Genomic DNA, 21,938 nt, shown 5'->3' on the forward strand with positions numbered 1-21,938 from the left:
TGTGAAAAAAAGGCTTCCCTAATTGACCATCAACGAGCATACAAGCATTCTGAAAGAGAGGAAACTTCTATGTTAAAAGCGTGTCTTGATAAGCAGTCTGCTATGGAGCGTCTGCAGCAAAGTATACGTCCCCGCGGACAAAATAAGAACTAGTAACTCGCGCATGTGCACTAGGAAGCCATCATGCATGCGCATTAGTAAGCAGTCACGCACGCACTCTCCTTCCCCCCCCCCCCCTTTACCAAATTTTTTTTCTCGCTGTTTGTTTTCGTTTGAGCGAAGTAACATAACCATGAAAACATTTTTTTTTTCAATGTTTTCATTAAAGCATAATGCATGTTGTTTTTGTATTAGCTCTGTTTGTAATATAAATATATGTGCCGCTCATCTTGCGTATTCTCATATTTAGGTGTCTAATGCATTCGTTTGTAATTATTAAGATGTAATATTTGCATGATTTAATGCCGCCGCCGAACATTACAATTTCAATGAAGTACAATCAGGGCACACTGTGTAACTGTTTACTGCATTAACATATTTAGAATAGCATACCTTTACTGTAATAATTACAAGATTCAAATGGAAATAACCTGCTTCAAGAAGGAAATTGTGATGAAATGATAGCAGCAATGCAATTATTTAATATTTATAGGGGCAGAATACTTTATTCCCAGTATAACACTTAAGACAAGTTAGCTTCAAAAGTAAATACACAACATAACCTAGTAAATCAAAATATTTTATATAATATAAAAACACTAAATTCATTCATATTTTATTTGAACACATAGGTTAACATAATAACCCTGCTGAAGTATGCAGCAGTGTGGAATCCTTACATAGCTGTTTGAGAGGGAACTGGAGGAGGTGCAGAGTAGAGCAGCTAGGTGGGTGAAGGGTAAGTGGAAGAGAACAGACAGTAATGAAAAGTGAGAGTATAGTCCAACGGAGATGATGAAAGACATGGGGTGGGAGAGTCTAAAAGATAGCAGAAGGAGAGGCTAATTAGGATGTACAAAATGCTGAGTGGAGTGTGATGATGGGAGAGTTAGGGAGACGAGTTACGATGGGAATGCCTAGGAGTAGGAGGGAAAATACTAGGAAGGTTTTTAAGAAACAAAGAATAACCGAAACAAAAAAATGGTATGGTTATGAGGATGATAGGGGAACGGAATATGTTGGAAGAGAAGTGTGTGTTCGATAAGAGTGTAGCTCAGTTTGTGAGAAGTATGGGGAGTGCTTGCCACCAGGTTTTGGCCCAATTGCAGCAAAATATTATGTTATTAAACTGAAAAATATTTGTGTCTGTGCACTGGTATTTGCACTTGAAAACAATATTTTTTAGAACAAAAATTAGGTACCAATATTCTGCTTGTCAGGGTAAACTACAGGAAAATCATAAAAGGAAATTCAATTAATTGAAGAGTTTTTATAGGCTTCATGCAATTATATATAAATTTTATTTACATGACGAACATGTACAGCATTAGAAATTCACACATATATTTGTGCAGCACCATGAAGTCACAAATGCAGCTAAACTGATAAGACAAAATACAAAAATTCATAGTATGATAGCAAAACTCTCAAATACATTAGCACAAGTAAAAAATGTAGCAAAAATTCCAAATAAACATAAATAAATAATTAAATTATAAGAATACTAGCTGCAGTACCCAGCGTTGCCCGGGCTGAACACATGGTGAAGGGGAGCTGTTTAGAGATCAGATGTAGTTAGTAATTGTCTACTTAATTTGAATGTCAAGTGTGCAAAATTATTTATATCACTTTCAGATCCCGACAGACGTTGTTCTGCCAGTTTATAGTTATTTACCTGGTCTGTATGTAATCTAGACTCTATAAAGCAATATAGGAAAAAAAAAACTGAAAAATAAGGGATTACTAAAATTAAAAAAAAGATTCCATTATCTAGCTAATGCTCGGCATGCATTGCAATGCCTCATTCAGTTTTGTTTAGAAATATGTTTGAAGTAGTTACACATATACAAATAATCTATCCATGTCTCTAAATATATATTTATCTCTATCTACATCTATAGTCCTATATATCTATGTATCTATCTGTATTTATCTCTTTATATCTACATATATACCTCACACTATCACTATGTATTCAATATGAGGGTACTGATTGCTTCGTTGTTAATATCACAGTGGTGTTTTTTACTTGTATGGGAAAATTAAGAATGATAAGGCAACTAGTGTGTGGCAACAATGTTAATAGGCAATATAAACTTCTAGCGCCTGCGGCATTGTCAACACACACTTCGTACGTGTACTGCATGTTGTATCTAACCCCCTCCAACACATTTGATACTAAATTAGACTTTTAGTAAGGATTCCTAATGTTATTGATAATATAATATAGCCTATGGCCTTCCTCAATAAATGTATTATCCAACACTGAAAGAATTTTTCAAATCGGACCAGTGGTTCCTGAGATTAGCGCGTTCAAACAAACAAACAAACTCTTCAGCTTTATAATATTGGTATAGATTCATGTGAAAAAAAAAAAAATACAAATACCATACTAGGTCACCATGACCTAGAAACATAAAGGTTATCAGCTGACATCCTGCATTACTGAAAAATACATCACACGAATAATCCACAAAGCTGGGGATTAACACGGTGAAGAATGATTAACGCAAAGCTTCTACGGACAATAAAACAAGGAGGACTATCTGAAATTATAATTTTATTATAATGTTTAGGGAAAACTAATGATATTGCTAAAATATACTGGTACTCATTGGTTCTAGATTTATTGTGGGGAAGTAAAATATTTCCTGCAATGAGAAATACATTAAATTTGTTTGCCAACATTTACAGTATGTTATGTGACACAAAAAGTCTTAACATAACTTACTAACACAAAATACAATCCTTGACTTGGGAAGTTTTAATATGAAGGCAGGCCCCCTTGCTACTGCCTGTCACAAATGTATTAATTAAACTTGCACTGTGTGAAAGCAGAGAGGTCTCAGTCTTGCCTGTAGATGTTTGATCACCAGATTCTTCCCTTAAAGTAACACACCTCCATTAACAGCCTTGACTGTTGGTATTGCTCCTCGAGACAGCAGCAGCTTGTCACAATCCTGAAAACTGATGCTCGTCAAAATGGAGGTCACACAAATAGGCACGTGTAGCACTTAGGGTGGTGCATCCCAAAAAATCAGCCCATATCTGATACCTAAAACAGAAAAATAAAATTCATTCATTAAAGCAAGATTGAATCTAGTGGTCAAATTACTACGCTACTCTGACATCAGGATTATGAAACCACAAAACATGAAATATAAACAGATTAACCTAAGAATAAGGAACAGGTGACAATATGCTTTGCTGTTTATGTTTACAAGAATGTTTAATTTGAAAAATTGTTCTAGAAATATTGTCACGGGTTTTACTAAAGACATAGGAAAACCCTAACAAGGAGGAAAAAGAACGTTTGCAGGTGGTTCTGAAATTAGTTGCTAAGTTCATTCCAATAACAATTTATTGACAAACTCAATAACACAAACAAGTATTTCATTGATTCTCAAACTGAAATAAAACGTAAATAAGTCGGGTTCTTGTGGAGTTGAACTGCTGATACAAGATACCACTATAACACAAGACATATGAATTAACTCTCTGTGATGGATTCTTGAAACAATTAAAAAAACAAAACAATACCCTTAATTCGGGCGAGCCGTGAGCTCATCACTGCCAACGACCGATACACCGTCAATCTAAACTACTAAGGCTAGACAACATACAAAGTCACACTGAACATTCATAATCTTAATATTACTAGTGACAAATTCCGATCGTTAGTACAAGTGGTTACAATTATTTACACACAACCATTGATGTAACATAGTCTCTGTTTATGCGGTTCTGTTTTCTGTTACTCTTCCGCCGCTAGCAAGTGAAGCTCTCTGCACATAGCCGCAATAACGCACAAGTTCTCATCCTGCTCGCTGTCTCTTGTGTCCGCAAATAGTCCTGGCATACGTACTGTCTGCGGGTCGTTATGCCTACAATTCTTCGTTACCGGCGGTAGAGTTAAAGTCCGTACTGTGTTGTAATCTGGTGGTGATAGTGTCGTGATAGTTTCGGATTGTGTTGTGATTATGTCGTGATTGTGTCACGACACCCGCTCGCTCGGCCCTCACGTTCATAATCTATCCATGTCTCTAAATATATATTTATCTCCATCTACATCCATAGTCCTATATATCTATGTATCTATCTGTATTTATCTCTTTATATCTACATATATACCTCACACTATTTCTATGTATTCAATATGAGGGTACTGACTGCTTCGTTGTTAATATCACACTGGTGTTTTTTACTTGATTGGGAAAATTAAGAATGATAAGGCAACTAGTGCGTGGCAACAATGTTAATAGGCAATAATAAACTTCTAGCGCCTGCGGCATTGTCAACACACACTTCGTACGTGTACTGCATGTTGTATCTAACCCCTTCCAACACATTTGATACTAAATTGGACTTTTAGTAAGGATCCCTAATGTTATTGATAATATAATAAAGCCTATAGCCTTCCTCAATAAATCTATTATCCAACACTGAAAGAATTTTTCAAATCGGACCAGTGGTTCCTGAGATTAGTGCATTCAAACAAACAAACAAACAAACAAACTCTTCAGCTTTATAATATTGGTATAGATTCATGTGAAAAAAAAAAAAAAATACAAATACCATACTAGGTCACCATGACCTAGAAACATAAAGGTTATCAGCTGACATCCTGCATTACTGAAAAATACATCACACGAATAATCCACAAAGCTGGGGATTAACACGGTGAAGAATGATTAACGCAAAGCTTCTACGGACAATAAAACAAGGAGGACTATCTGAAATTATAATTTTATTATAATGTTTAGGGAAAACTAATGATATTGCTAAAATATACTGGTACTCATTGGTTCTAGATTTATTGTGGGGAAGTAAAATATTTCCTGCAATGAGAAATACATTAAATTTGTTTGCCAACATTTACAGTATGTTATGTGACACAAAAAGTCTTAACATAACTTACTAACACAAAATACAATCCTTGACTTGGGAAGTTTTAATATGAAGGCAGGCCCCCTTGCTACTGCCTGTCACAAATGTATTAATTAAACTTGCACTGTGTGAAAGCAGAGAGGTCTCAGTCTTGCCTGTAGATGTTTGATCACCAGATTCTTCCCTTAAAGTAACACACCCCCATTAACAGCCTTGACTGTTGGTATTGCTCCTCGAGCCAGCAGCAGCTTGTCACAATCCTGAAAACTGATGCTCGTCTAAATGGAGGTCACACAAATAGGCACGTGTAGCACTTAGGGTGGTGCATCCCGAAAAATCAGCCCATATCTGATACCTAAAACAGAAAAATAAAATTCATACATTAAAGCAAGATTGAATCAGGTGGTCAAATTACTACGCTACACTGACATCAGGATTATGAAACCACAAAACATGAAATATAAACAGATTAACTTAAGAATAGGGAACAGGTGACAATATGCTTTGCTGTTTATGTTTACAAGAATGTTTAATTTCAAAAATTGTTCTAGAAATATTGTCACGGGTTTTACTAAAGACATAGGAAAACCCTAACAAGGAGGAAAAAGAACGTTTGCAGGTGGTTCTGAAATTAGTTGCTAAGTTAAGTTCATTCCAATAACAATTTATTGACAAACTCAATAACACAAACAAGTATTTCATTGATTCTCAAACTGAAATAAAACGTAAATAAGTCGGGTTCTTGTGCAGTTGAACTGCTGATACAAGATACCACTATAACACAAGACATATGAATTAACTCTCTGTGATGGATTCTTGAAACAATTAAAAAAACAAAACAATACCCTTAATTCGGGCGAGCCGTGAGCTCATCACCGCCAACGACCGATACGCCGTCAATCTAAACTACTAAGGCTAGACAACATACAAAGTCACACTGAACATTCATAATCTTAATATTACTAGTGACATAAATTCTGATCGTTAGTACAAGTGGTTACAATTATTTACACACAACCATTGATGTAACATAGTCTCTGTTTATGCGGTTCTGTTTTCTGTTACTCTTCCGCCGCTAGCAAGTGAAGCTCTCTGCACATAGCCGCAATAACGCACAAGTTCTCATCCTGCTCGCTGTCTCTTGTGTCCGCAAATAGTCCTGGCATACGTACTGTCTGCGGGTTGGTATGCCTACAATTCTTCGTTACCGGCGGTAGAGTTAAAGTCCGTACTGTGTTGTAATCTGGTGGTGATTGTGTCGTGATAGTGTCGGGATTGTGCGCCAAGACACCCGCTCGCTCGGCCCTCACGGAAGCTGCTAACGCACGTCCTCTTGCCCTTGTGGCTGGACCTTCGTTTTTAGTTAATGTCAGTTCGGAAAGATTTTATGCCTAATCTACCGACGCTTCCACATGAACTGTCCATATCCTGGGTTACAACTCGGAGAGGTCTCACCCAGTCGAAGTCTTCTCGGTCCTCGGGCGGCAGCAACTCCGTGGTGGTTGACGGTGTAGGCCGGCGAGCGGTGTCGGAGCAGCGTGGCAGCCTGCCCGCTTTCTGTCCCAGTTGTTCTGCTCTTCGATTGACTTGGCGCATGCCCTTTTATACTCGCTGGCTTCCCTGACGAGCTGGAAGAAGAATAGTCTCGTCTATTCGGGGGAAGCCAGCCCATCTTCCGTTTCCGTCCAATTCCACGCGCAGCCGACTGCACTCGAACTCATCCGACCATGGCAGACCACCTGCCGCGGCGTTTGAACGCCCGCGCGCTCACTGTTGCGCGGGTGGTATTCAGTGAAAAGTCAGGGGCACAATTCTTTGCATGTGTACGCAGGTACACACGTTACAATATTATTATAAATTACTCCACTAAATTTTTATTATTTATATTTTGTTAAAAAACAGTTTTTCTTTCAGTTGCTTAGATGAAATTGGTGGTCATGACAGTTACTGGTATGATGATAAGTCATGATGTTGGCTTGTTTACATTTTCGTGACTGTCGCCTGTCCCCTATTTTAATCCTATGGTATATATATCTCCTTACTATGTCAAGGATTTCAGTCAACATTGCAATAAAAATGATGATTAAATAAAATGTTATACTTGTATGGATACAACCCAAAGAAAACCATACAATAGTGTAATCTCTATCTTAATACTTAGTAATCATCTGTTTGTGTCATGCTTTACTTGTAATATTTCACTATTTATGATGTAATAAAAAATAAAAAAAATAAACTTAATTCCATTTTTTTAATTTTTTTATTTTTGTTCTGTTGATCCCACATTGTGTCAACAATCCGGGATGTAGTACATGTCAAGTTTAACATGTAAGTTACATATATAAAATGTATTTATACACATAAAACATGTTAACTTTGAATGAAAAATATATAACAGGTTACATAATACAAACTGTATAATAGTAGATACAAGTTAAAGTTAATTGTAGATACCTAATTACTTACAGCAAAACACCACTTTATGCTAAACATGGAGCTGCAATCAGATCACTATTTTTAATTACTTTACCATTTATTTCTAGTTTATTTACTTCATTTTCAGGTTTAAAGTCCCAATTCAGAGTTGATTATTTTATATGTGGTTTCAGCCACAAATACATACTACATATATTTAAATAGTATATAATTATAATAGTGAAAGTCTAACTATAAGAATAAACAAAACATCACTAGTTATTAGATCTAACCTAGCTTTTACTAAGGATAAGTTAGATTTGAATCTGAGATTCGAATCTTAAAAATTACCGGATCGTACCACAATTATCGTACATACCTTAAAAACCCAGACATTTGTTCGTGCAACAACAGCCTAAGTCAATTCCTTAAATTAATGTGTATAAAATAGGAAGAAAAAAAATTATATATATGCATGTTCATGAACTTAGACATGTTAATGAAATGGTTTGCAAAACAGATCTTCCAAATTAATTAAAAATATTAATTTTTAATTAGGATAAATAATATTCGAAACTGAGATTCGAATTTGAAAACAAGCGTAATATTGATAGGCCTATGTAAAAATTAAACTAGACAATGGTGCAACATTCGGCTTGGTGCAAACGTTTAAGGAGACCCTTGGGTACACCACACAACCTTCAGAATATATATATATATATATATATATATATATATATATATAATTTTTTCCCCCCTATTTTATACACATTAATTCAAGCAATTGACTTAGGCTGTTGTTACACGAACGGATTTCTAGGTTTTTAAGGTGTATACGATAATTGTGGTACGATCCGGTAATTTTTCGGATTCGAATCTAACTTATCCTCGGTTAGCTCTTTCAGCATCTGTCCTCCCGCGTGGAAATATGTAAAATCGCCGGTTACGAGGCTGCAATGTGCGATGTACAACCATTTGCTGCACATTTTCCACCATATTCATATCGAGCAGGTATTTCTGCCTTCTCCCAATAATGAAAACCACAGAAAGAGTTTAATTTAAATTTATTAACAACCAAACTATCTACGTAAACTAACCATAACAAATTCAAAACATAAACCGCAAACAAACAAACTGATGTAACTAGGCGTGTCAGATACATAACTTTAAACTTACTTATCCTTTAAATAAAAACTTTTTTTTAAATTTTAATATTGTATTTATTAATATTTCTAACAAGAAGCTATGGTAAATCTGTATTGTACGGATTAGCGCCAAAAAAATCGTACAAATATGAAATAACTTTCATTATATGCTATCTTACGTCCTCTTTTCAGAACCGCCTGCGGAGATTAAAAATTCCAATTACTTTTGGAGATATCGAATTTTTTAATATACATTTTTTGGCGATTTTTTAAAAAAAAAAATTTAAAAATCCGAAAATACCTTTATTCTGTGCTCTTTAACTTCCTCTTTTCATTAAACCCGGCGGAGATCAGAAATTCCAAATACTTTAGGAGATATGGAATTTTTTAATTTTCGTGATGTGCACTGATGCGGCGTTAAGAAGGAAGCCTACGATTCACACATCCTTCTGGACATACCCGAATACTCACGTTGGCAAGCCTTCTTTTCTTAAAATTAGCAAGAAGTAATTAAAAATACTTTAAAAACACTGTGGATGTTTGGTTATATTAGGTAAGTATAGCTACATTAAAAAAACTGTAAAATCATTTTATGGTTGCTTAGCAAATAACTTTTTAATATGTAGCTATCCAGCGCTAGGAAACCGTTTACATGATTTCACAGTATTTTTAATGTAGCTATCCTAACCAAATCAACCATCCACAATGTTTTGAAGTATTTATAATGTAGCTAACATAACCTAATTGACCATTAGTTTTCATGAGTTGCATATTTATTTACAATAAACAAAAAAAAAAAAAAACCCGAAGATGCACGATCGGGCGTTCGCCTCTCGTCTGTTGAAAGAAGGCTTGCCAACGTGAGAATTCGGGTATGTCCAGAAGGATGAGTGAATCGTAGGCTTCCCGCGTTTCACCATTGTTGCTTGTTTACAAGTATGATTTTTTTTTTTTTTTTTTTTCGCGACGTAGTTGAACGACTACATCACGTAAAAAGGAAAATTACGTGAGTTCCTACTGTTCATCCTTTTTCCCGGTTTGTTAGGTCAGGTCAGCTACATTATAAATACTTTAAAAGTAAACAACCATTAAAATTAATTTTATTATTTTTAATGTCCGTTCAGTTTCAAAGTATTTATACTGTAGCTGACCTGACCTAATCTACCTTTGTCCCGTTTTGTTAGGTCAGGTCAGTTACATTATAAATACTTAAAACTATACAAGTAAAATTAATTAATATTATTTTTAATTTCCGTTTATTTTGAAGTATTTATCATGTAACTAACCTTACCTAATGGAAAATTTCTGTTATTTAGGCATTCACGTACACACGGCAAAATATAAAATGGCGTCTGTTGAATAATTACATAGGGCTTGTATTGCAAAATAAGAACGGCGATATCTCCAAAAGTAATTGGAATTTTTAATCTCCGCAAGCGGTTTTGAAAAGAGGACGTAAAAGAGCATATAATGAAAGTTATTTCATATTTGTACGATTTTTTTTGGCGCTAATCCGTACAATACAGATTTACCGAAGCTATTTCTTTCTGTTAACATATAAAAGTAAATTCCAATAATTATCATGTCTCCAGCATGACTACAATCTGTGGCAACTAGCGATATGCTCATCCCCAAGGGAAGTAAAGAAACTATAGAAAAAAAAACGGTCCTAAACATTGCCAGTGAATCATATTCCACTTCCCTCGGCATGTTCACTATTAGTTATCATGAGTTGTCTAAAATAAACATTCACGGACACTCCTCTAAAAACAATTACAAATAAATACCGTTGCCTTGTTTATGGTCTTTCCTTTTAACAACACCGCCATATTTATTAACAATAAACAAAAAAAAAACGAAGATGCACGATCGAGTGTTTCTGTTTCTCTCGTCTGTGAAAAGATGGCTACCCACGCTTATGAATCTTTGCAACAAAGTAAGTTTCGCGGAAGGCTGAATTTTTTCATTAAAAAATCCACCTAAGAAATTCCCATCAAGATCCGACAGAAAAAAAAAAAAAGTATTGGAAGCTTTTGTGTATATTTTCAATCTTGAATATTTTATGACACGAATTCATCAGGTAACCTTTTGTAAAAAGAGATTTATAATGTAAAACACACAAAATCGCCAACTCGCGCCATAGACCTGTGGTGATCTATTTTATTGATACGTCTGTGAATAGTTTTCCGTGGAGAGTTGTCAGTAACATCTTGTGGAGTCATCCTTTATTGTTCTATGATATCTAGAGATGTAAGTACGTAGAATCTGGTGCAAAATTGTAGCCCACGTCTCTTTTGCCATGCAATGTCATCTCATGAAAAATCAGAGACTGCAATGATATATTAAAGCACTTGATAATAGGGCCTTCATCTTACTGATTGTAGGATAGTGTTGACGCCTTCTGCCTTTTGCCGAGGGGATATTAAGGGTGAGGTGTTGCTTTTGGGCGCCAACTAGCAATATTAACTACGTGCTAGTTGGTAGCCGAGACTCTTGGCTCAGGGCGTGACGTCGCCACGTGGCCGGCAGGCAGTAGGGGTCGTTACCGCCAGAGTTACCCCTAGCTGTTTTAACCACCAGGGACGCTATGCTACCGGCATTGTCACAGATACGCAGAGGATCAGTTTAGAGTGTTTTATTACAATGTACGCTATACATGCGCTGCGTCGTGCATGGCCCGCTTACTGGGAGCGGAGCTCTACAGGCCACGTTTCTGATGGACTTGTGCTGCGCTATCCTAATGTTCCGTGCACAATTCACACTACACTAACCTTAAACAGTTCCGGAATTTAAGTAATACTACATTGAAGTTACACACAGTTCAGGCATCCATGTAACACAGGGAGTTCTGGTGATGAGCACAAATTAGGTAAGGCTGACGTCGTCCGACCGAAGGCCACCCTAAAGCCCGACCTGCAACCGCCAGTATTCAACACCGCTAACGGAACGCGCCCCTAGCCATGGCCCACCCGAGACAGGCGAGCCACCGGCCGACAAGGTAGAATCCAGCCCTATAATAACCAGACCGATACTACATTCAATCCCTCTGATAAATCACACGCAGTATAAAAACAACATTGCGTATAGGTTAAATGTTCTCTCAATGAAAATACGACGTAGGAGTGCCCGGGCACTGACGTGTGAAAATGTGTCAGTACGTATGCGAGTGTCCCCCTGGCGGCCTTCTACCTGTATTAATTAAGTGTTTCAGGTGACATAATTGTTACCTCCCTATGTTGGGTTTTTACTCCCCACCAGAGCGGTCCGGCAAAAGACGAACAGTCTCTGGTGTGACTTACAGTTCAAAAACACAATCCGTAAACATGCTAAATCTAAATCGTAGAAGGGATGTGTAATTTAAATATAGTTTGAATAATTAATGTAAGAATTTAGCGCTCTTAAAATCTCTTGTTAACTTGATAATTTGGAAAATAACGTAATGAGGTCAACCCCGGTGCGAGAGGACACCGAACCTCGGCCGGACGCCATGACACCACGACAGTACAGCGCGACTCGTGGACCGGGGCGGACGCACGTCCCATGGAGAGGCAGCATCCTTTGTCTACACTGAAGTAACTCCTGGTAAATATAGTCACGCTACCGAAACTTTTTTTTATTAAGCTCTCCGTGCGTACCCGGTCCAACCTTTCGGTCTAGGACCTAATTCGGCCGCGTAAATTCAAAACTAACTGCACCACACTTGGTCTGCGGGGCAATTTGCCAGCATACAGCACGGGCCGCCTCCCGAAACCCCGAACTTTTGTTAAAGTCACGCGCCCCGGCGCTGACCTCACCAATGTAGGAATTGGACTAAGTTAGCTGCGGTCCGCGCTCCACCACAGTGGGCGCGAACACCGCCTTGAAGCAAAGACATACGGGATTGGCCGCCTCCAATCACACTCAACGCCTTATTCACATAACATTTTTAGTAATTTTGTGCAACGCCTTATTCACGTAACATTTTTAGTAAATTTGTGCGTCTTATTCATGTAACATTTTAGAGTGACTCTGTGTAATGTGTAACTTGTGCATTGCGTGTCGTCAGCTTCTGTACGACGTGGTGTGTAATCCACTGTATTGCGCCAAACCCACAGTCACACGAATAAACGGTGCACGTCATTTGCCGCATTAATTCAGTGCCTAATTAATCAGTCATAAAAACCCCCAACCGCCACCAAGTAGGGAATCCTTCATATCACACGCAACAGCGCCGACGGTCCTAGTAGGCCACGCAGAGGCAACCGCCCCCACGACCCACCTCTCGATTAGGAACAGAGCTAGTCTGGCACCCACCCGGAAACATTCCATTGATAACAGCCTTTCCCGCTAGGAACCACACCGGGTCACGACCCGAGTCCCCGGACGACGGCAAGGCTATCGGTGAACTCAGGTCGACTAACCGGGCTGTCCGTGAGGCTCGGAGCTGACGGTTTTAAAAACTCACGCAATTCCGGTAGAAACGGCAGGTTGGAGGTCGAGAGGCCCCGCGGGCGACCGGCGACTAGTCTCCTTGGAGGACGGTGATCAACTGGCGATGGCTGTAGCGTCCGTATGACTCCACAGCCTCGCTCCCGCGAAAACGTGTCATGTGCAAAAGTAATCCCGAACCATGCGCGCCACCTGATCGCGCTAAAGTCCAGAATTACAATAACATTTAACCATAGCTGTTAACTCAATTAAGATTGTTTTCAAGAGAGCTGAAATTAATTACAATGTCCAGATAATGAGGTCACCTCACAGTACCCCCCGTGGTCGACTCTCGCGCGGGCGACAGTCGATTAGGCGGGGCAGCTTATGTTCGAGGCGTTGCACCACCCTGCACCCAGGTGCGTTCACGTCGCACACGCGGGGGCGAGGCGGCGACGTGCCATAGCGGTCTGTGCGGATTCGAGGAGCACTAATGGTTGGCGTCAGTGTGTTATTTCATGCTATTTCATTAATTCCTGCAATGATTAATTTGCCGTCCACCGCGGTCTCGTGTTCGAGGTCGGGCGCAGGTCCTAGCGGGGTGGCTAGCTTTCTTAAAGATTTCTGTTCCGGGAGGGCGCCAGGCTAGCTCGGTGTCTAACCGTGTGATGGTCGTGGGTTCGTTGCCCCAGCGTGGCCAGCTAGAACCGTCGGCGGTGATGGAATTTGTTTCCTGATTAGGTTGGGTTGTTTAGGTTAATTTACATACACTGTTCTGGTTGTTCTACGGGTCGCACGTCACGCACGGGAGGTGCGGGGTGGACGTTTTATTGTTCACGATTTACACTGGTTCATTACATTGGGCGCGAGGTATACTCGGCGGTACATGACTGCCAGTGAGGCATCGGAACACGTAGAAGTTTTGATTACACTATTATTACTATTACACTTGACAAAACAGCACCCTGTGGTGCTCTTACGTACACGATTACACTCCACACGTTATCTGAGAGGGACACCTGCGTGCCTCTACGTGTGTTTATTTATTAAGCCCTCACGCCAGTCGCAGTTGAGGGAGAGCGTTCGATTAGCGTCGGCTAATCTCATAATCGGTAAATTGCGACGCGCGGGCCCACCTGTGTGGACCGCGGTTCGCTACTAAATTAAAAACACGATTAATCTTGGATGTAGCCTGTGCCTGTGCACTTGGCGATTAATTAAAAGTCTGTGTTGGCGGGAGTCGGCCCGTACCGTATAGTGCACGGCCCCATGTAATGGGTTGTGTGGGACGTGTTAAGTTGATGCGGCTGGGTTAGGCCCTACACCGGAAAAGGACCGGACGCACACGGGGAGTATTAAAAAAAGGTTTTGGGGTCTGACTATAATTACCAGATTGAAGTTAGATGGAGACAAAGAGATGATGGCTCCCCGTGGGACGTGTGTCCGTCCCGGTCCGCGAGTCGCGCTGTACTGGCATCTGGCCCTGGCGCGAGGGGAGGTGTGAGCTCCCTGTCGCGCCAGAGTTTCTAAAGTTCCGTTATTCGTAAAAAAAATACATTAATAATAAAAAGCAAGTGGTTCTAAATTCATACAATAAAACTTAATGATTAACTTAATATCTATATATGTTTTAGAAATGAAATTTAATAAATATGTATAAAATTAGTTTGCATTATTAGAATCACACTGGAGACTGTATGTTGCTTGATAACTACTCCAGTGGCGAATGATAAATGCTAATTTGGGCGGTTTGAGTTACGTCACATATTACATTATTGAATTCAGGCTTAAGGCCGCAAGGGTTGCACTCACATCTGTTTTAGTAGAAAACTACACATGAGTGACCCGGGCACTCCTACGTCGCACTTGTGTTACAAGGTTTTGTTAATTCAAAGTGTCGGGTTCATTAAAGTTTAGTGAATTTACTGTGTACATGACTCGGTTTGTCTTGCCGATTACGTTAAGGGCGTTGATAATACCTAAGTTCCGCGGCGCTCGTCTGAATCTGGGTGGGCCATGGCTAGAGGCGCGTTCCGTTAGCGAGGTCGGATACTGGTGGTTGCAGGTCGGGCTTTAGGGTGGCCTTCGGTCGGACGACGTCAAAAGCCCCCCCCCCTTGAGAAGCCCGACCTTGCGCTGCTAGTGACCCCGCCACGTGAGAGAGCCCCTAGCTTCGGCAGCAGCTCCATCCAGGTGATGCTCGCAGTGGCCGTAGCTGGTAGGCTCTGTGCTCCGGTCCCAGGTCGTCCCACGTCGAACACTCGGGTGCTGGCCTGTTGGCGTGGTTCCTCGGCACCTGGTACGGCGTGGATGGGTACAGATTCCTCTCCCGTTCCGGTATGCCAGGAGGGATTGGAGTAGAGGCCTCCTCATCCCCGTCGTCCAGTTCTATCACCATGGGGGTGGTGTCAGCGTGGTCGTTGTGTGGTTGTGCCCTAAGCATCTCCCCGGACTCGTTCTCGGGGGGTGACAGTTGCTCCGAGTGTGGCTGCGGTGTCTCACAGCGTGCGGCGGTGCGGTGGTGGCCAGGGTGCGAGCCGGCAGGGATGGCGGCGACCAAGGTCAGGTGGCTCTCGGTAGACGGGCAGCAAGCGCAGGCGGCGCTCGGCACGGCCCGGCTTAGCCTTGCCGACACGTGGGCGTTTCGCGGCCCGTCATGCCAGACGGATGACAGGTGTCATCATCTGAGTGACGGTCACGTGCGGTGGTGGGGCGGTCGGGCGTCCAGGTGCTGTGGCGTCGACCTGCATTGCGTCAGGCAGATGCAGGGAGCTCAGGCGACCCAGTAGCCGCGGTGACGTCACGGTGTGGTGGCGTGGTGGCTTTGGGGGCCGGAGTGCACGTCGCTTCGGTGGCTGCTGTGGCAGGCCAGCCGAGGGGCGGCGTCGTGGCGCCTGTGGCGGCCGGACTGCACGTCGCCTCGGCGGCTGCTGTGGCAGGCCGGCCGAGGGGTGGCATCGTGGCGCCTGTGGCGGCCAGAGTGCACGTCGCCTCGGCGGCTGCTGTGGTAGGCTGGCCGAGGGGCGGCGTTGTGGCACCTCGGGCGTTCCTGATGTCGCCTCAGGTTGTGACGAAGACAGCGTCGGCGTCGTGCGCGTCTTTTTCGTTCTGGCGGGTTGAATCGACTGAGCCTCGAAACCAGGCGGGCACCGCGGGGCAAATCCAGGCGGCGGGGCCTCGCACAGGCGTCTCGGCATAGTGGCCCTGGGCGTTTCGTTGTCCAGCATCCCTTTTGAGACTGCGTACTAATGTGGCAGTGACGACGGCTACATGATGTTGAAGCTAGGCGGTGGCGACGGTGTGGCGCGAAGTTTCGGTGTCGAGTCTGGTGGCGTCCCGGATGAGGCGTGTGTCGGAGACGACGCAGGTTGCGTCGGAATGGTCCTTCGCGGCACTGTGACAGTGGTCAGGTGCGGTGGCGAGGCCATCCCGGCATCGTGAGGTGTTTCCGACATGAGGCAGGTTCGGGACAGCGTGGCAGACTGCAGTGAGACAGTCGGCATCGTGCGTCGTTCTGTCGGCTTCGGCGGGTCAAGCGTCGTCACAGTCGTGTTGAGTGGCATCAGGTCTGCGAGGTGTGTTGAGGCTGGTGGCTTTGGGCCCGAAGGCAGAGGGAGCGGGATTGGAGGCGAGAGGGTGACGAGCGTCGAAGTCGGGACGGCAGGTGTCCTTGGTATGTAGTGTGTCGGCAAGAGTGGCGTCTGGTCGATGAAGCGTGGTCTCTTTGGTGACGGTGTTTCCGGACTTGTGTCGGGAGGCATCAGGTCTACGAGGGTAGCCGAGGTTGGTGGCTCCAGGACAGGAGGCAACGGGAGCAGGATAGCTCGCGGCAGGATGATGGTCGTCGGCATCGGGAACATTGTACGTGATGGGACGGATGACGTCGGGGAGTGCGTTCGTGATACTGGCACCCGTGGTACATCATGTGTCAGCGTGAGTGGTGTCTCGATGTCGTGAATCGTCGCGGCGTATCGTAGGGGAGGAATTGTTAGCGTCGCTGCCGAATACTGCACCTGGGTGGCTCATTTTGCAGTACATCGTGCGCACGTGAAGGTGAAAAACTCGCGCCGCAAAGTCCCTTCACGCTCGTTGGTACAGTCACGATGCCATAGGCCGGCACACTCGTCGCAGTGGTAGCCCATGCTACTTCCTCCGGGACATGACAGGTTTCCACCCATCGTCACCCCGTATAGGCGGTACTCTTGACAATAGCCGCACTCGTACCCCGCAGTAATCCTGCCATATAATTACCAACTCTGGCAGGGATGATAACACCCGATGCATTCGTCCGCATACATCTCTTGTTATCGTGCGTGTTCAGCTGTGTTGATTCGCTCTTTCATTCGTGGCGTCGTGCGCGGGGGTAAGTCTGCGTGCGGGTTCGTGCTCGCCGGCTGGGCAGGTGCCCGGACAGCCGCACAAAACGGAGGCCGAGAATGGCCGCGTCGCGGGCGGGGGTTCTGATGGGCGTGCGAGGCGATGGCCGAGAGCGCCCGGACAGTCGCACAAAGCGGAGGGCGGAAACGGGTGAACTGGAGGGGGGAGTGCGGATAGTCGCGCGCAGCGACGGCCGAGAGCGCCCGGACAGCCGCACAAAGCGGAGGTCGAAAATGTCCGCGGCAGAGGAGGGGGTGCGGATGGGCGTGTGAGGCGACGGGCGAGAGCGCCCGGACAATCGCACAAAGCGGAGGACGGAAAATGGGCGAAATGGCAGAAGGGTGTGGAGGGGTGCTGGCGGTGACGTCGGTGGTCCGCGTCACGACCTGGGCCGGAATGTTCGCTGGAGGAGGGGGCGGTTGTCGTAGTCCCTTTGTCTCCTTGCTGCGTCGCGCCGGCCTGTCTGACCCTAATCCCCTTTTCTGCGCAAAATGGCCGTCCTGTGTCCGTGTTGTGGCTGGAAAGAAAAAATGGACAGATAATAATTTAAAAAAAAATGTTTTTCGGTAAAGTTTTCTTCTTTAACGCACGTGAAGGAAGTCTTGAATTTTCTGTTTTCGCCCCACGCAGCGGGTGCCAAATGCCGTCGCCCGGGTTCTCGTGTTCGAGACTCAGCGGTGTTCCTAGTGGGAAGGCTGTTCTCTTGCGAGGAAATGTGTCTGGGAGGGCGCCAGGCTAACGCGGTGGTTAGCCAAAAGGTGGGTCGTGAGGTTCGAAAGCCCCTGCGTGGCCCACTAGGAATGGCGGCGGTGGTGATGATGCTAGGGATCCCTAATGCCTGTTGCCCCACTGGCCGTACAAAGCATAGGACGCTGATCCCTAACTGGATTGGTGAGGTTCAGAAATAACGTACACAGTTTTTGCACTGTCGGTTACACGTCGCGCACAGAGTGTGCGGAATGGACGTTTAATTACAATGGCAAATTACACTGCACTTACAATCACACGAATTCCCTTACATAAAGTACATTGTCAATTACACACTAGGCGCTCTGATGCGCTGTCACTAACAATATGTCCTCACGCCTGTCGCAGTTGAGGGAGGGTGTTTGATTAGAGTCTGCTAATCCCGTAATTGGTGAACGGCGACGCGCTTTCCCACCTGTGTGGACCGCGGTTCGCAATTAAATTCAGAAATGTCTACGATTAGCTGTAGCCAGTGCCTGTGCACTTGGCGATTAATTAAAAGTCTGTGGTGGCGGGAGTCGGCCCGTACCGTATAGTGCACGGCCCCATGTAATGGGTTGTGTGGGACGTGTTAAGTTGATGCGGCTGGGTTAGGCCCTACACCGGAAAAGGACCGGACGCACACGGGGAGTATTAAAAAAAGGTTTTGGGGTCTGACTATAATTACCAGATTGAAGTTAGATGGAGACAAAGAGATGATGGCTCCCCGTGGGACGTGTGTCCGTCCCGGTCCGCGAGTCGCGCTGTACTGGCATCTGGCCCTGGCGCGAGGGGAGGTGTGAGCTCCCTGTCGCGCCAGAGTTTCTAAAGTTCCGTTATTCGTAAAAAAAATACATTAATAATAAAAAGCAAGTGGTTCTAAATTCATACAATAAAACTTAATGATTAACTTAATATCTATATATGTTTTAGAAATGATATTTAATAAATATGTATAAAATAAGTTTGAATTATTAGAGTTACACAGGAGACTGTTTGTTGCTTGATAACTACTCCAGTAGCGAATGATAAATGCTAATTTGGGCGGTTTGAGTTACGTCACATATTACATTATTGAATTCAGGCTTAAGGCCGCAAGGGTTGCACTCACATCTGTTTTAGTAGAAAACTACACATGAGTGACCCGGGCACTCCTACGTCGCACTTGTGTTACAAGGTTTTGTTAATTCAAAGTGTCGGGTTCATTAAAGTTTAGTGAATTTACTGTGTACATGACTCGGTTTGTCTTGCCGATTACGTTAAGGGCGTTGATAATACCTAAGTTCCGCGGCGCTCGTCTGAATCTGGGTGGGCCATGGCTAGAGGCGCGTTCCGTTAGCGAGGTCGGATACTGGTGGTTGCAGGTCGGGATTTAGGGTGGCCTTCGGTCGGACGACGTCAAACTAAATAGTGTTCTTGATTGCTGGTTACTGGGGAAACAACTGATGGCCTGTGTTATAATGTGTATCGCTTGTATCAGCAACCATTGTATGGAGGAGTTGTATTTATGCTAGGTATAAATTTACCTAGCCAGAGAGCCCTACCCCAGAGAAATCTGGGGAAAAAAAAATTTGGAATTTGGCTTATTGCTTTCTGCTCTCCTCTCCTCTCCTCTCCTCTCCTCTCCCCTCCTCTCCCCACAATTCACAATCTCTTCCTTCCTCTGGAGCTGCCTTTGGGAGCTCGCTCTAGAATCTCTTCCCTCCTCCCTCTGGAGTGGCCTTCGGGAGCTTGCTCTAGATTACCCTCCCCTGGAGCAGCCTTCAGGAGCGGCCCTTGGGAGCATACTCTAGGATTAATATCTCTCCACCCCCTTGAAGCAGCTTTCGGGAGCACGCTCTAGGGGCTCCGAGTGATATCCCTTCCCCAAGCCTTACCTGACCCCTCCCCTCCATAGCCCCTCTCAGCATTGGACACTACCCACCTGCATGAGCTGTTCGGCGACAACGTGTGAGCACACTACGCCCAGGAGGTTTTTCACCCCAACGCACACCACTCCAGCACTGGATGCTGTTGCCGGGACATGTCAGTGGCTGGCTGCTATGTCTATGAGCATCCGCATGGGCTACCATTCGAGCAGCAGTGGTATCCAGATCAGTTCTTAGTTCCCTTACTCTGGACCCAGATAACCAAGGAGGTGGAGCTGGTGCCACCGATGACCCATCCTGGGACACTGTCAGTTGCCCCAATGCAACCCGAGCACCCAGTGATGAGCTGCCCACTGTTTCTGCTGGTTTCTGGTAGGTTACCATTGTTTGCTGATTTATGTACAGGAGTTGGGGAAACGCCCACCTGTCACTTCTTGACTGCTGTCTCCTGAGCTTCCCCTCCTGATGGGGCTTCCGGTACTGCATGGTATAATCCTTTATGTTAGTAGTACTGGATGGTAGAACACCCTTGGCACTTGGGTAGACCACTGTTGTCTCTAACATAATTCCCTTCTCCAATTAGTGGGCTGCACTTGGCCTCGGGTACTGTCATCATGCTGGACACAGCGTGAAACTGTCCCTTCCGTGCTTGTGGCCTGTCTCTCAGACTCCTAGACTGATTAGGTAGTGGATTGTCATATGGCACTACACTCGTGTTCTTGCTCTGTTCTGAAATACTATGTGGTGGCAGTATCCATGGATTTGCATTGACAGTGATCTCGGTAGTGAAAGCTTGTAAATCACACTCAATGTCACAAAAATGTGAAAAATATGTCCCAATCACTTAACATCGACTATGCTAAAACTTGACGTCGTCCGACCGAAGGCCACCCTAAAGCCCGACCTGCAACCGCCAGTATTCAACCCCGCTAACGGAACGCGCCCCTAGCCATGACCCACCCGAGTCAGGCGAGCCACCAGCAGACAAGGTAGAACCCGGCCCCACAATAAACAGACCAACATTACGGTCGACCACTTTGATAAAATGCACACAGAATATAAACAACATTACGTAAAAGTTAGACGTTCGCTTAATGAAAGTGCGACGTAAGAGTGCCCGGGCACTCACGTGTGAAAATGTGTCGATACATGTGTGAGTGTTCCCCTGGCGGCCTTCTGCATAGATTAGTTAAGTATTGACGTCGTACCGACCATGGCCTTTAAGCCCGTGCTCCGCACCGCCAGTACCGTATCCCGTTTTCGGAGCACGCCCCTTGCCCAGCCGGATTGAGTCTGGCGAGCGTCCCGGGCGTGACCCCAATAGACAACAAACCTCATTAAAAGTCACCGCGGCCACTGGCCTTAATTAAAATGCCCGTGACTATGATTGTGTCAGATTAGAAGAAATCCAACTAAAATAGTTCACAGTGAGACAATATGTTGATAAATTTACAGTCGCCAACTTGATGCCACAATTCAAATAATTAAATACTACTATAAAACAGTTGTTAAGCCTTAAGCACACAATTACCAGGTGCTACCTTTTAATTCAGCACCTGGAACGTGTTTTTAGCTTATAATAGAGCAAATTAAGTTAATATAAGTTTTTTGACGCCAACTCACAAAGAAGAGAAAGTTTCACTTCCTTGCGAGGCGGCCATGTCCGGCAGTCTCGAACCACTCCGCGCCGGGAACAGACGTGTGTCCGTGGGCAGCATCCAAGTTTCTTTCATTGATTAATTTTTATTCTATACTAAATCTTTAAATTTAAACCTCATTAATTCATAGCTGCCCACGTCGACTCGGCGCGTATTTTACGCAACCGGGCCTATCCCGACCGTCTTCACCGTGATACCGTGCTGCAGATCGTATCACTCATGTAAGTGTTTCGCCTAATTTAGGAGCCCGCTCATAGAGCCCCCCCTGCACCCGTTAATGTTCGGCGCTGGCCGTC

General features: G+C 44.0%; 1 long non-coding RNA gene across 2 annotated transcripts; it reads right to left on the reverse strand.

The window, feature by feature from the left end:
- Positions 1-2,525: 2,525 nt before the first annotated feature.
- On the reverse strand, positions 2,526-10,482 carry LOC134529827 (uncharacterized). 2 transcript variants are annotated; one of them, XR_010074715.1, is made up of 2 exons: positions 10,394-10,482; positions 2,526-5,401 (listed from the first exon to the last, which is right to left on the reverse strand). It is a non-coding gene; the product is annotated as an uncharacterized LOC134529827 (long non-coding RNA). The 2 variants fall into 2 exon arrangements; XR_010074714.1 differs by having other exon boundaries at positions 8,908-10,482.
- Between the last annotated feature and the right edge of the window lie 11,456 nt (positions 10,483-21,938).

Source organism: Bacillus rossius, chromosome 2 (assembly GCF_032445375.1).
Source record: "Bacillus rossius redtenbacheri isolate Brsri chromosome 2, Brsri_v3, whole genome shotgun sequence".
NCBI classification, from domain to species: domain Eukaryota; kingdom Metazoa; phylum Arthropoda; class Insecta; order Phasmatodea; family Bacillidae; genus Bacillus; species Bacillus rossius.